The sequence below is a fragment of the Canis lupus genome, chromosome 27 (genome assembly GCF_011100685.1).
Source record: "Canis lupus familiaris isolate Mischka breed German Shepherd chromosome 27, alternate assembly UU_Cfam_GSD_1.0, whole genome shotgun sequence".
In the NCBI taxonomy this organism is placed as follows: domain Eukaryota; kingdom Metazoa; phylum Chordata; class Mammalia; order Carnivora; family Canidae; genus Canis; species Canis lupus.
In genome coordinates, this window is record NC_049248.1 from 26,637,363 (window position 1) to 26,651,154 (window position 13,792).

A 13,792-nucleotide genomic window follows, 5' to 3' on the forward strand; every position below is an offset into this window, starting at 1 on the left:
TTGTTCTTAAACAAATATTACCAGGCTCAATAAGCATAGAAATGGAACCATCATCTCCCTGCTAGAAGCTGGTCCTTCCAGGTGGGGTTTGGGGCAGTCTGGGTGTGTGGGAGGCAGTGGGCTGGAACATTTACACTGCTGTTTGTGGTGTACCTGTTCAGTCATAAACAGAGAGCTTTAGTTTCCATCTGGCTCCTCTTACTGGCACTAAATTCACATTAAAAAGAAAGAGAGAAAGAAAGTAATGAAAAAGAAAGACCTCTAAACTGCTCCATGGATAGGATCAAAAACGAATTTGGTCCCAAAATCCTAGGTTCTAATGTGGTCAGGATGGGGCAGGAGATGAAGTTTTTCTAAAATAAAAGAACCCAAGGAGATGCATTTTGACCGGGAAGATTTGTTCTTGTAGATTCTCAGTGACGAGTGCTACTCACTCTGTAGTCAAAACATCCCTCTGAAACTGGGGATTGCTGACAAGAATGTCCTCCCTTTCCTGTTGCTTTATTTAGTTACAGTCAGTTACAGCTTGTTTTGTCACATCAGGCACTAGGGAGATGCCTCAGTTATCCTCAACAGAATGGAAACTTTGGTTCAGAGGATTTACTCTTTTTAGGCTCTTCCAGCCCCCTGTCTCTCCTCTCCCAGGCTCCACCCTGACTGTCTGTCACATTGGGTTTGAAAATCCTTTCCTGAGGTTGGGGATCCAGAGTTTAAGCTTTGGCAATTAGAACACCCACCTCCTGCTTTCACTTACTCCTACATCTTCGTGGGCTCTTTTAAGTGGATTAAAATCCAGTCTCCCCTCTACTCCCAGATGGGGAGCATGCAAAATAATAAACACTAGCATGTTTTCCAGTTGTAGAGTTCATCTGACACCAAATGTCTATCAATAGGAGTTTATTCATTAGACATTTGGCACATCAGTAAGAGCAAAGGACTTGAAGACTAATGGGGTGTGGGCCTGTGCTCTTTTCTTCAGAGGTGGCACCTTACCTCTAGATGTTCATAACTCTAGATGTTCATGACTCATGTCCTTTATGGACATAGATGACATGTAGCAAATGGGTCTTAATGATTATGTTCCATGTCTTTTAGTAAAATGCATCTTTAGGTAATACATCTTTATGACCACAGAGACATTTGTGTTTGATCCTGTTAATGCAACACTTTGAAGAAGTTCTTCTGTATTGGTTATCTATATTTGTTATCTATTACTGCATAACAAATTACTGCAAAGCTTAGCAACTTAAAACAACAAACATTTTTTATTCATACACTTTATGAGATTCAGGAATCCAGGAGCAACTTAGCTGGGCAATATTGACTCAGAACCTCTTGTGAGGTTTCCTTCAAGATGTCGGCTAGAGCTCCAGCTGTCTAAAAACTTGACTGGGTTGAAGGATCCATTTCTAGGCTTTGTCACAGGACTGTTGTTTGGAGGCTTCAGATTTTCACCACATGGGCTTTTCCATGGTGCTGCTCACAACATGGCAGTTGGCTTTCCCCAGAGTGAGTGATCCAGAGAGACAGAACAAGACAGAGGCCACAGTGTCCTTTATAACCTAATCTTAGTAGTGATATAATACCACATCTATAGTCTACTGGTCACACAGACACATTCTGGTACAAGATAGAAGATTATTATCCTTGGGCAAGAATGATACAGTGCCATCTTGGAGTCTGGTTACCACAGTCCATCCTCTGGGTCCTAATGATTAAATCCTTTCCACATGCAAAATGTGCTCATCCTGCTCTTAAAGTCCCTCAAAGTCTCATCCTATCAAAGCATTAGCTCGAAGTCTAGAGTCTTGTCATCTAAATCAGGTCTAGGTGCAAATGAAACCTGCCAAGTGTAGCTTCCTATGCACAGTTCCTTGAGTTCTGTTCTTCTGTCTTTGAAGACCTGTGAACTATCTGCTCCACACTTTCAACATGCAATGTTTAGACAGGCGTAGGATAACCACTGTAGATATTTCTACTAAAAAATGGGGAAAGTGAGAGGCACATAGGAGTCTCTAGCAGTTCTGAAATCCAGCTGGCAAAGGTGGAGGTTCCTTGGTTAGGATTCAGTCCTACTCCTGTCGAGGAGTTACTCTACATTACTCTTGGCTCTGTCTTCTGGACTCTTGGTTTTATACCTTCAATCCTCCTTTTTTTCATGAGAATTAGCATATGTTTGCTCCTGAGTGTTTTTCTCAACTGCTTCTTGTTAGTAGAGATTTTGGGGCCTGATGACCTCTTTTCCCTTTGTCCTCTTCTCTATGTTCTCTTTTCAGTTAAGGCTGAAATCATTCTTTATTTTTTTTTAAGATTTTATTTATTTATTCCTGAGAGACACCCAGAGGCAGAGACATAGGCAGAGGGAGAAGCAGGCTCCCTATGGGGAGGACCCAATCCCAGGACCCCAGGATCACAACTTGAGCCAAAGGCAGATGCTCAACCACTGAGCCACCCAGGTGCCCTGAAATTATTCTTTAAAAAAGTTTGTGGGCCTTTTGTGAATGCTGTTGTAATTTACTTCATTAAATAAAAACCCATAAATCTCTCTGAGAGACACTCTTCATTGCTTTAAGCTTCTAGTGAGGGACAATCTTAAAAGTCCTAAACATCTTAAAAGTCCTGTGATCAATATCCCATGAATCTATGAGTGATACTCTTAAAATCTTTATGGAGCCTTTAGTCTGAATGACCAGTACTCTGGGGCACAATGTTTTCCTGGAAGTGTTCTGCATTTCATCTTGGCTCGAAAGCTCTTTTTCAAATTTACTATTGTTTGTCATCTGGAAGGCCTGAGGATGTTGAAATTCATTATTTTTAATGGTTTCCCAGTGTGTTCAGCTTTATATTCTTTCATATAACAGACTTACCTCCTATAAGCAGCAAGAAGAAGCCAGGTACCACTTTGATACTCTGGGGCTGTCATCAGCTGGATCACCCTTTGCATTGTGTATGTTTGTTTGCCCCTTCCCATGTAGCTGCAGGTAACAGTGTTGCTAAACTTCCTGTTACTACCTAATCCTTACAGTTGTTCCAGTTTCCACCCACTGCTCTGTTCCACAGCCATTCCCACATTTTAGATTTTGATTAAATCTAAATTTAGATTTAGATTAAATTTAGATCTAAATCTAAATTTAAATTTTGATTAAAATATCTGGTAACCATCAGTTTGTTCTCTACAGCTAAGAGTCCGTTTGTTGGTTTACCTTTCTCTCCCCCCCCCCCTTTGCTCATTTGATTATTTATTAAATTCTGTATAACAGTGAAATTATATGGTATTTGTCTTTCTCCAACTTATATACTTATCATTATACTCTAGTTCCATCCATGTCATTGCAAATGGCAAGATTTCATTCTTTTTTATGGCTGGGAAATATTCATTGCATATATATAAATATACCACATCTTTATCTATTTATCAGTAAATGGACAATTGGGCTATTTTCATAATCTGGCTATTGTAGATAATGCAGCTATCAACATTGGGGTGGATGTGTCCCTTTGAATTAGTATTTTTGTATTTTTGGACTCCCGTATTCTTTTACAAAGCTGCATAGAATGGCATAACCACTATGTAAAGGAATTTGGCAATCTTTAATAGAACTAACTATGCATTTGTCCTTTGACATAGAACATCTCATGTCTATGAATTCACCATGAAGATACAGTTTTAATAATATAAAAATATATGCACAATTGTAGAACATTGAAAATATGTAAATATCCAAATGTAAAAAATTAATTGGTAAGCTATCACATACACAGAATAGAATACCACACAACAAAATATTAACAACAGTTATTTATTTTTTATTTTTTTAAATTTATTTTTTATTGTTGTTCAATTTACCAACATACAGAATAACACCCAGTGCCTGTCACCCATTCACTCTCACCCCCCGCCCTCCTCCCCTTCTACCACCCCTAGTTCGTTTCCCAGAGTTACCAGTCTTTACGTTCTGTCTCCCTTTCTGGTATTTCCCACACATTTCTTCTCCCTTCCCTTATATTCCCTTTCACTATTATTTATATTCCCCACATGAATGAGAACATATAATGTTTGTCCTTCTCCGATTGACTTACTTCACTCAGCATAATACCCTCCAGTTCCATCCACGTTGAAGCAAATGGTGGGTATTTGTCATTTCTAATAGCTGAGTAATATTCCGTAACAACAGTTATTTAGATGAACATGTTCATTCCCAATTCCCAACACATTTGGGAAATGAAGACACAGGGCTCGTGACTTGCTCAAGGTCACACAGCCAGGTTGTGGAAGAATCGTGACTCAAACCTCAGAATAATCAACTCCACAGTGCCTCTTTTCATGGTACCTGCTCCCTCTGGAAGAAAAAAGGCAAACAATTTATAAACAGTGTGGAATTGCTGAAGTCTTGAGAAGAGCATCAAATTACACAATTCTCGGTGGTACCATTTAAAAGTTGTATTCCATTGTTTTGATTTTTCAGTGCAGAGGCCCTGGTCTCTGGCCCATTTTATAAACAAAGAAATTCTGATTTCTCAGGATCACACAGCTAAGGATTAGTAGAGTCAGAATTTAAGCAAGGTTCAACTGACTTAAAAATAATTCATCTTCCAAGTGTCGAACCAAGCACCTCACACCTTATTCATTCACCTTTGAATGAATGTAAGAGGCATTATGTTTCCTAAGGAGGGACAAAATGAGACTCCATATATAACCTTAAATTCTTTATCCTTGGGGCTCCTCATCTCTAAAAAAGGGGGAAAATGGTGGGTTTCCCATGGGGTATTATCATGAGTGAATGAAGCAAAATGCATGTAAAGCTTAGCTTTGCTCCACCTGTTGTAAGCCCTCCACAAATGTCCTATGACAGTTGGTACTCAGGATATTTGTAGTGTAGTCCCAGTATTGGCCAGCCGCCTCAATTATTCAAGGCCCTGCCTTAGATGTGCTTCAAAAACAAAGAGGAAATGATCCATTCTGGACATCGTGGAGAGCTGACAAGGAAAAATGAAATGAGCTACATGACAAGGCTTGAGTTCTTCAGCAGAAAGTAATACCAGAAGCCTGGCCTCCTATATCACCATCTAAGAGGGTATGAAAGAGCCTCATTCTGAGTGTGTAATGCCCCTTTGGCTCCAGCCCGGAGCCCGCGCTTCATTAAAAACTGTGAGCTGTGCCAATTTGTCTGGGGCTTCATGGGGTAGATGAAAGGGGGCCTCGGAAGAGGCAGTGGCACCCTGGCTTGGGTGGGGTGTTTGCCCCCAGACCCGGGTGGTGAGATGAGAGCACAGGCTCACCCATTTCGCTTCAGACTGGGCTGCCTTCAAGGGCCAGGGTATTGATCTTGCCCCCAAGGCTTGGACTGTGGCTCCAGCCTTGTCCCCAGGCCTCTTGAGGCTCTGCAGTCAGCCTCACACTTTCACGGGTTTATTCCTGGTGGCAACTGGTCTTACAAGGTAGGAAAGTATGAATTTGGAGCTTTGCGGTCATTTTTATGTAACAATGTTTTAATACATAAGATGTTAGAGTCAAGCTTTCTATGCTTTCCAAACGGTGTCTGTATTTTGATTTTTAATGTGTTCCTGAACAAGGCTGTCTGCCAGCACAGGCCAAATCTGGTTAAGAAGGGCCCCTGTACCTGGAAAGGGTCCCTTGAGAAAGCACTTCAAGTCATTTATCCAGTGCTGGCTGGTTTCGCTCTTGGCTTGGAGACCGTCAACTTTCCACCAGACCTGCCGCATAGTAGAGCACATCCTCTCCGAGAGGGCAGGAGAGCCAAGGGGAGAGCAGGTTGCAGGAACGTCGGCTATAAAGCAGATGTTATTAGTGGGCCTTGGGTGAGGTCGGGAGGCTGAGTACAGTAAGTTTATTTCAGCCTCCAAGGTGGGCCACAAGACTGTGGTCTAGAAGGAAAGCTGCTCCCATTTGGCCGAGACTGGCATCCTGAGAATCCCCAGACGAAGAAACACTTCTGCCCGGTCTGGAAGGAGTGATGTTGATGAAATGCAACATTTGGGCCACAGCCTTGCAAGCTGTCAAAAAGGCACCAGTGGAGAAGTAGGAGCAAGCAGTTCAGATGTCTCCTGGCCACCCAGTTTTCAGTTTGCTTTGATTGTTCCTTAAGAAGCCTGATTAGCAACAACAACAACAGCCAAAAAAAAGAAGAGAAAAAAAAAAGAAAAAAGAAAAAGGAAAGAAAGAAAGAAAGAAAGAAAGAAAGAAAGAAAGAAAGAAAGAAAGAAAGAAAGAAAGAGAGAGAAAGAAAATCAGAGTTGGTGGAAACTGTTTTTTTTTTTTTTTTGGTCATTAAGTGGGGGCCTCGCTGTGTGAGTTATACATGTTGCTGGGGCTGGAATTGAAGTTAGGATCTATGCCCCTTATTTGATATGGAGAACTCAAAGTCTTCTTCCTGTAACTCTGATGTCTACTCTGAAAGGGAATGTGGGTAATGTAGTGTCCCCTGCCTCCACCCATGGGGTCTAAAGAGATTCTTTGGTATCTGGTGACATATACCCCTAGTACCTATTGGATAATTGAATGCTTGCCTAATGTTTTGTGTTTGGATTCTCTTTCTTCCCAGAGAATTAAAAGCAGGATAATTTTTTGACCCTGAATTTGACTCAGCTTTAGATAAGATTACTCTACATCATCAGGGGTCTACAGTTCCTCTGAGCACTTTTTGACCAACCCCCTCCCTGGTTAAAGGTCTCCCTCCCACTCCTTTTGTTCACATATCCCCTTTGGAAGATTCTAATAAAATGCTCTGATGGTTGTTTCTAGAATTGGAATTGCATGATGAAACAGAATAAAATATCTCATTGAGCTGTGTTTATTTCAGACTCAAATATGTGACTGTATGTATAATGAACAACAAACTCGATGATACCCAGAGAGATTTATGCATAGTGCTGCATAAAATACACCATGGATGGAAATGTTTCTTATGGATTTGTCTGTTGGGCAAAATTACGTTTTCAAAAATTAATTATAATTTTTTGCCATCCTTTTAAGAACTCATTTTTAAAATGAAGTATAATTAACATACAATGTTATATTAGTTTCAGGTGTACAATATGATTCAACAATTCTATACATCACTCAAAGCTCATCATGACGAGCGCACTCCTTAATCCCCCTCGCCTATTTCATCCATCCCCCATTCCCCTCCTCTCTGACAGCCACAAGTTTGTTCTCTATATGTAGAAATCTGTTTTTTTTGTTTGTTTCTTTTATGTTGTTGTTCATTTGTTTTCTTAAAATTCCACATATGAGTGAAGTCATATGGTATTTGTCTTTTCTTTGGCTGAGTTATTTTACTTAGCATTATATTCTCCAGATCCATCCATGTTGTTGCAAATTTTTGCCACCCTTTTGACCTTATGGAAATCAGGACTAGTTTGTGAAGCTCTGTTTTGTCTTTCAGGCCAGTCAGTTCCCAGAGGTGAACTCTATGCAGTGGTACAGCTCCTTAGGCTAGAGGGGGTGTTTAACCTGGAGAGGGCTATAAGGAAGTATCTTCCACTTTCTGTACCTCCTCGAGGAGAAGTCCAACTGTGGTGCTCCAAAGCCTAAATGTATAAAACAGGAAGCACGGAGACAGCCTGGAAGTGAGGGCATGTCCATGTGTGTAGTTGACATACAATATTACATTAGTTTCAGGTGTATAAAATAGTGATTTGACAAGTCTATTATGTACATTATGTATATGCTCACCACAAGCGTATCCACCATCTGTCACCGTACAGTGCTATTACAGTACCATTGACTATATTCCCTATGCTATACCTCCCATCCCCATGATTTATTCATTCCATTACTGGAAGCCTGTATCTCCTACTCCTCTTCACACATTCCACCCATCCTCCACCCCATTCCTTGTGGCAACCATCAGGTTCTCATTATTTATGAGTCTGTTTCTGCTTTTTGTTTATTAATTTGCTTTATGTTTTAGATTCCACATATAAGTGAACTCATATGGTATTTGTGTTCCTCCGTGTGTGTTATTTCACTTAGCATAAGCATAATGCTTTCCAGGTCCAACCATGTTGCTACAAATGGCAAGATTCCAGTCTTTTTTATGGCTGACTAATATTCTGTTTTCTCTCCATACCACATCTTTTTTTTAATCCATTCATCTATTGAGGGACACAGGTTGCTTCCATATTTTGGCTATTATAAATAATTCTGCAATAAACATAGGGATGCATATATCTTTTCAAATTAGCGTTTTCATTTTCTTTGGGTAAATTCCTGGTGGTGGAATTACGGGGCCACTTGGTATTTCACTTTTAGTTTTTTGAGGAACCTCTATATTGTTTTCCACAGTGGCTGTACCAATTTATGTTCCCACCAGCAGTGCGGGAAGATTCCTTTTTCTCCACATTCTTGCCAACACTTGTTATTTTTTAGATTTTAGCCATTCTGACAGGTGTAGAGTGATATCTCATTGTGATTTTGATTTGAATTTCTCTGATAAATTGTGATGTTGAGCATCTTTTCATGTGTCTGCTGATATCACTGGTTTTTAAGCTAATTTCTTTCTGCTGTGTGACCTCAACACCTATTTGGTGATTTTCAGGAAGTAGATCTCAGACTTCTTTAGATGAAGGCTTTTAGTGAGGTGTTGGAAAATTAGTGTTAAGTGATCACTGGCAAAACCACCTCTCTGTACTCCTACTGTGGTTACAAGACTTTTGAATTACTGTTTTCTCTCATTATGATCAGGTAATAAACATACATTTCTTTCTGCAATTTGTATATTCTGAGAATTTCTGATTATATCAGATATTTGTATATGATACAAGATGACATTTATAAATTAGCTGTTGAAAATTATTATATTATGACTCAACAGGAATGGTTCAAATATTTTTTTGATAAACTGAAAACCAATGTATACAATTCTTTGAATTTTCTCCTAGGGATTACATATCAGTTTTCAGTATTTAAGTCTGTTGTATGTACTATTTTAAAGTACCAAATCATCACATTTACTTAGAGTAGTATGTTATTATTTAAAATAGTTGAAATCTGAATCAATTCTGTCTCAAGATCAAGAGCAATGACTCAATTTTTCAATTGAAAGGAAAAGACAATCTCATGCACAGTCTACAAGTCTAGACAGATCTTTTTGTGCAAGATGCAATAAGCAACTGTATTGTGTTGAAAACTTGTGTCGCAAGAATATTTCTCATTCTTATTGAAAGCTTTTTCAAACCAGTGGAATATGAACACAGTAGTACTGATTTCTAAACATGATGAAAGAAAGAAGATGAAACAAGCCATAAATTCATTCTTGAAACAAAAGCTATAGGTTGGTATCAGTAAAACAGTTTTTACCAAAAAAAGTTCAAAAAAGATCTTAGAATTACTAAATGGAAGATAGTATTATTTGAAGATGTAAAAACCAAAGGAAAATATTTTTAAGTTGGCTCATAATTATCTCCTCTCTAATCTTCAGACTATTAGAGTAGGAAAAAGCTTTTTTCAGAAGCTGGAAAATTTTGCATGAAAATGGATGTGTGATTTAAAGGTGACCAGCTAGGGGCACCTGAGTGCCTCAGTTGTTTAGGCATCTGTCTTCAGGTCAGGTCATGATCCTGGGTCCTGGGATGGACTACCGCATTAGGCTCCCTGCTCAGCACTCCTTCCTCTGCCTGCCACTCCCCCCTTTTGTGTTCTCTAATAAATAAAATCTTTTTAAAAATTAAATATGACAAGCTGTTTTCTAGCATTTAAAAATATTAAAAAGCAATCTCTTAACTTTTACTGTTCATTGTGTGTTTTCATTTTCATGTTAGTAACTTTGTGTTTTTTTTTTTTTAAAGATTTATTTATTTATTCATGAGAGACACAGAGAGAGAGAGAGAGGCAGAGACACAGGCAGAGGGAGAAGCAGGCTCCATGCAGGGAGCCCGATGCAGGACTCGATCCTGGGTCTCCAGAATCATGCCCTGGGCCAAAGGCAGGAGCTAAACTGCTGAGTCACCCAGGCATCCCAGTAGCTTTGTTTTTGAACATGAATTTGGTAGTAGTTAGAATAATGTGTATTCAATGTTCACACTCATGAATTTTTACAGGAGAGGATTTTAATTTATAAATGTTATATTTGAATGTATTTTATAGTTTTACTGACATTTTATAGGAGATAATTTAGGTACAAATATGGTATTGTCATTTTGGCCCATATTGTAATCAATACTGATTCTTTTCAGAAATATGCTAATTTTGATTTTTAAAAGAGCTTTTACTTCAAAAACTATTTCAGGCTGATTCCGCTACTCAAATAATTTACATTCAAAGTTTAAAAAGATATTTGTCAGGGGTGCCTTAGTTGCTTAAGCACCCAGCTTTTTTTTTTTTTTTTAAGTATAATGATCTTTTTTATTTATTCATGAGAGACACAGAGAAAGAGAGAGGCAGAGACACAGGCGGAGGTGGAAGTAGGCTTCATGCAAGGAGCCCGATGTGGGATTTGATCGTGGGACTCAGGGATCACACCCTGAGCTGAAGGCAGCCGGTTAACCACTGAGCAACCCAGGGGTCTCTTTTTTTTTTTAAAGAGAGATTGAAAAGAGGGGATGGGGAGGGGGCAGGAGAGAAAGTTGTTTTTTTTGTTTTTGTTTTTTTTTTTAAGATTTGAGAGAGAGAGAACATGAATGGGGGCAGGGGGTGCAAAGGGAGAGAAACAGGCTCCCTGCTCCTCAGGGTCTCCATCCTAGGACGCTGAGATCATGACCTGAGCCTAAGTCAGATGCTTAACCAGCTGATCCACCCAGGTGGCCCTGGAGAGAGAAGAGAGAATTTTAAGCAGGCTTCACGGGGCTTGATCTCAAAAGTAAAAGTCAAATGCCCAACCAACTGAGCCATCCAGGTACCCCACGTCTGCCTCTTGTTTTTGGCTCAGGTCGTAATCTTAGGGTCATGAGATCTAGTCCCTCAATTAGTTCCATTCTAGCCATAAAGCCTAATTAAGATTCTCTCTCCCTCTGACCTTCCCTCTGTTGAGATATGCTCTTTCTCTCTCTAAAAATAAATCAGTCAATACAAATACAATAGTGTTCAAAGAACTTTATCACTACCATATTACCAATATGGAAATCAGGAGTATCTGTGATACTGATGGTCACATTTATATAGTTATTGATATGATTTAATGATTTACAGTAGCTATTTAATAAAAAATCAGTGCTCATGACATATTAATCTTCCAACTAATTCTAGTGGACTGAAAAATTTAAATTTTTATGAAAATATTATCTATAAATAGTTTTGAAAAGTCAAAAAATATTAAATGAATTATTATAGAAAACAGTAGTTGTTTGTTTTTCCATCTTTGTCCCTGTCCTGATCCCCAGAAACAATAATTTTGAACTCTTCTATGTATTTTTTGGCATTATCTTAAATTTCAATGTCTTATCAATTTTATATATTATTTGACTTCCTTCAGTATAACTGTCAATTTCTGCTCAAATATAACAGTCTTTCCATTGTTATGACTGTGTTAATATTTGTCCACCACACCTAGTCATATGCTATGGTTATTCCTTTTGAACAACTTTTCCTTCTACCTGGAGGTAATATTATCATAATGACATCATTTCATCTGTTTTGTTTTCTAAGAACACCTGATAACGTCTCCCCCTTCCTCCCAGGAGCTTCACAGAAAGCATATCAGTGCTTTTCCTGCCCAGTAACCTTGCCAGGTACTTTTTTTTTTTTTTTTTTAAGATTTATGAGAGAACGAGAGAAAGAGAGCATATAAGCAGGGGGAGGGGCAGAAACGGACTCTGCCCCTGAGCAGGGAGCCCTACTCCGGGATCCCAGGACCTTGAAATCATGACCTGAGCTAAAGGCAGATGCTTAACAGACCTGAGCCACTCAGGCGTCCCTGCCAGATCATTTTCATTCCTCTCAACTCCACTGGAGGGGAAGGCTCTGAAGGCGACATCTGTTTACTGTGTACATTATCCCTCTGCTTCCCATGCCTCATGTCTGGAATCTCCCTGGTTCAGTTTCTCCAGGGGAATGAACATTGCCAAATTACAACCAGCATGGATTGGATTCAATGCCAGGGATTGAAGAGGAAGAGTGGCCTGGGAGGTCTTCTCTTTTCAATCACTGGTCTCATCTCTAACAGGTTCCTTGAATTCTGAAGTTTCCCAGGAGCTCTTCCTTAAAGCCCTATCTCCCTCTACTCTCCCACCCCACCTCCACCCCACTTCACCACTTGAGGTTCTGATTTTGACGTTTCTCCTACCAAGTCATTTGCAGTTTTCCTATTCACTATTACTGTTATGATTCAGGGTTATAGGAGATTTTAATTTCATCAAAAATATATAGTAGTTTGCTTTTTATTTTCCTTGTTTTGAGATGATTCTTGAGAAGGGATTGAAGCTTTGTTCTTCCAACCTGAAACTGGATACCTTTTATGAATTTTTTTAAAGGCTTTTTTTTTTAAGTATACTTGACGCACAATGTTACATTAGTTTCAGGTGCATGATATAGTCATTCACCTCTATGCTATGCTAGGTTTTCCACAAGTGTAGCTACCATCTGCCATCATACAACACTGTCACGGTACCGTTGACTATATTCCCTTAAAGGCTTTGTTTCTATTTTCTGGCCTGCAACCTATGGTGTGATGATTGAAGTGGCCTTTCACCCATAGGGATTCCTAGGATTTTTTAATATTCAGGAGATGCTCTGGTTATAGCTCTTTGGTAGCAAAGAACGAGTAATTTAAGCTCACAAAAATCTAGGAACAAGCTGAGTGGCCAGGTCTCAGAGGCGGTCGAGACTAGGGAAGCTCTAAGCATCTAAGTAGCAGGAGCTAATGGGCCGTTTTGAGAGGATTGCACCCCAACCACTCCTGTTCGTTGTCACTTCACTCAAGAGTCAGATTCCAAGTAGAAAAAAATCTGATTGTCCAAACCAGGATCACATGCCCATTTCTTGAACATTCTTAGCCAAAAGAAGGGAAAGGGTTGTTGGCAGGCAAAACAAAGCAAATAAATAAACAGATGTCCACCCAGGTGATAATTTTATAGGGTTGGAAAGGTTAATGGAAGCTGGCTTTGCTTTTTTGAGATCTTTCAGGCAAAATTCTCCTTGGCATATGCCAGTGCTACTGGCAGGTCACTTTTATTACAATGTGCCTGGTTGTTACAGGCTGTATACTTAGGAGAGACAGAGTACACTTGCCACCAAAAACTCATCTGAATTCTCTTCGGAAGACCTCTTGAAATGGTTTCCATAGGTTGTTTTGGGCTAGAATTCTTTGGAGCGGAATTAAGAAATCTTTCTAGGAAGAAAGTAATTGATTGATTTATTTGAATTAAGTATTTTTTTCACTCAAGTCTGCACAGTTTCTTTCTAGGAAGCATCCCCGACATAATTCTACAGTTTTTAGTGAGGAACAAAGTGTAGCTCTTTACTCTGGGCTCCTGTTAAGGACCAGGGTCAGGCATTTCAAATTTGTAGGGCAGTCAACAGACCGATTTATGACCCAAGGCTTCAGGAGTCATCTTGCCTCAAGCATTTGAGAGAGCGAAGAACAATCAAGTGTGTTTTCCTAAATCCTCTCTTCACAGATCAAATGGTAATCGCCGTAGCCAGGCACCCATCTACAATAACATCAATATTTCAGTCTCAAGGGGCAAACCAGTCTCAAAAATTTGTGAATTGTCAGCATAATTAAACCAAGAGTCTGGCATTGCCTAAAGACATTTCCCAGAAACTTTAGGCCCCAGAGAAGAGTTATGTCAAACAGATAGAACAGTTTCAGATTTCTTGAGAGAAGGAAAATTA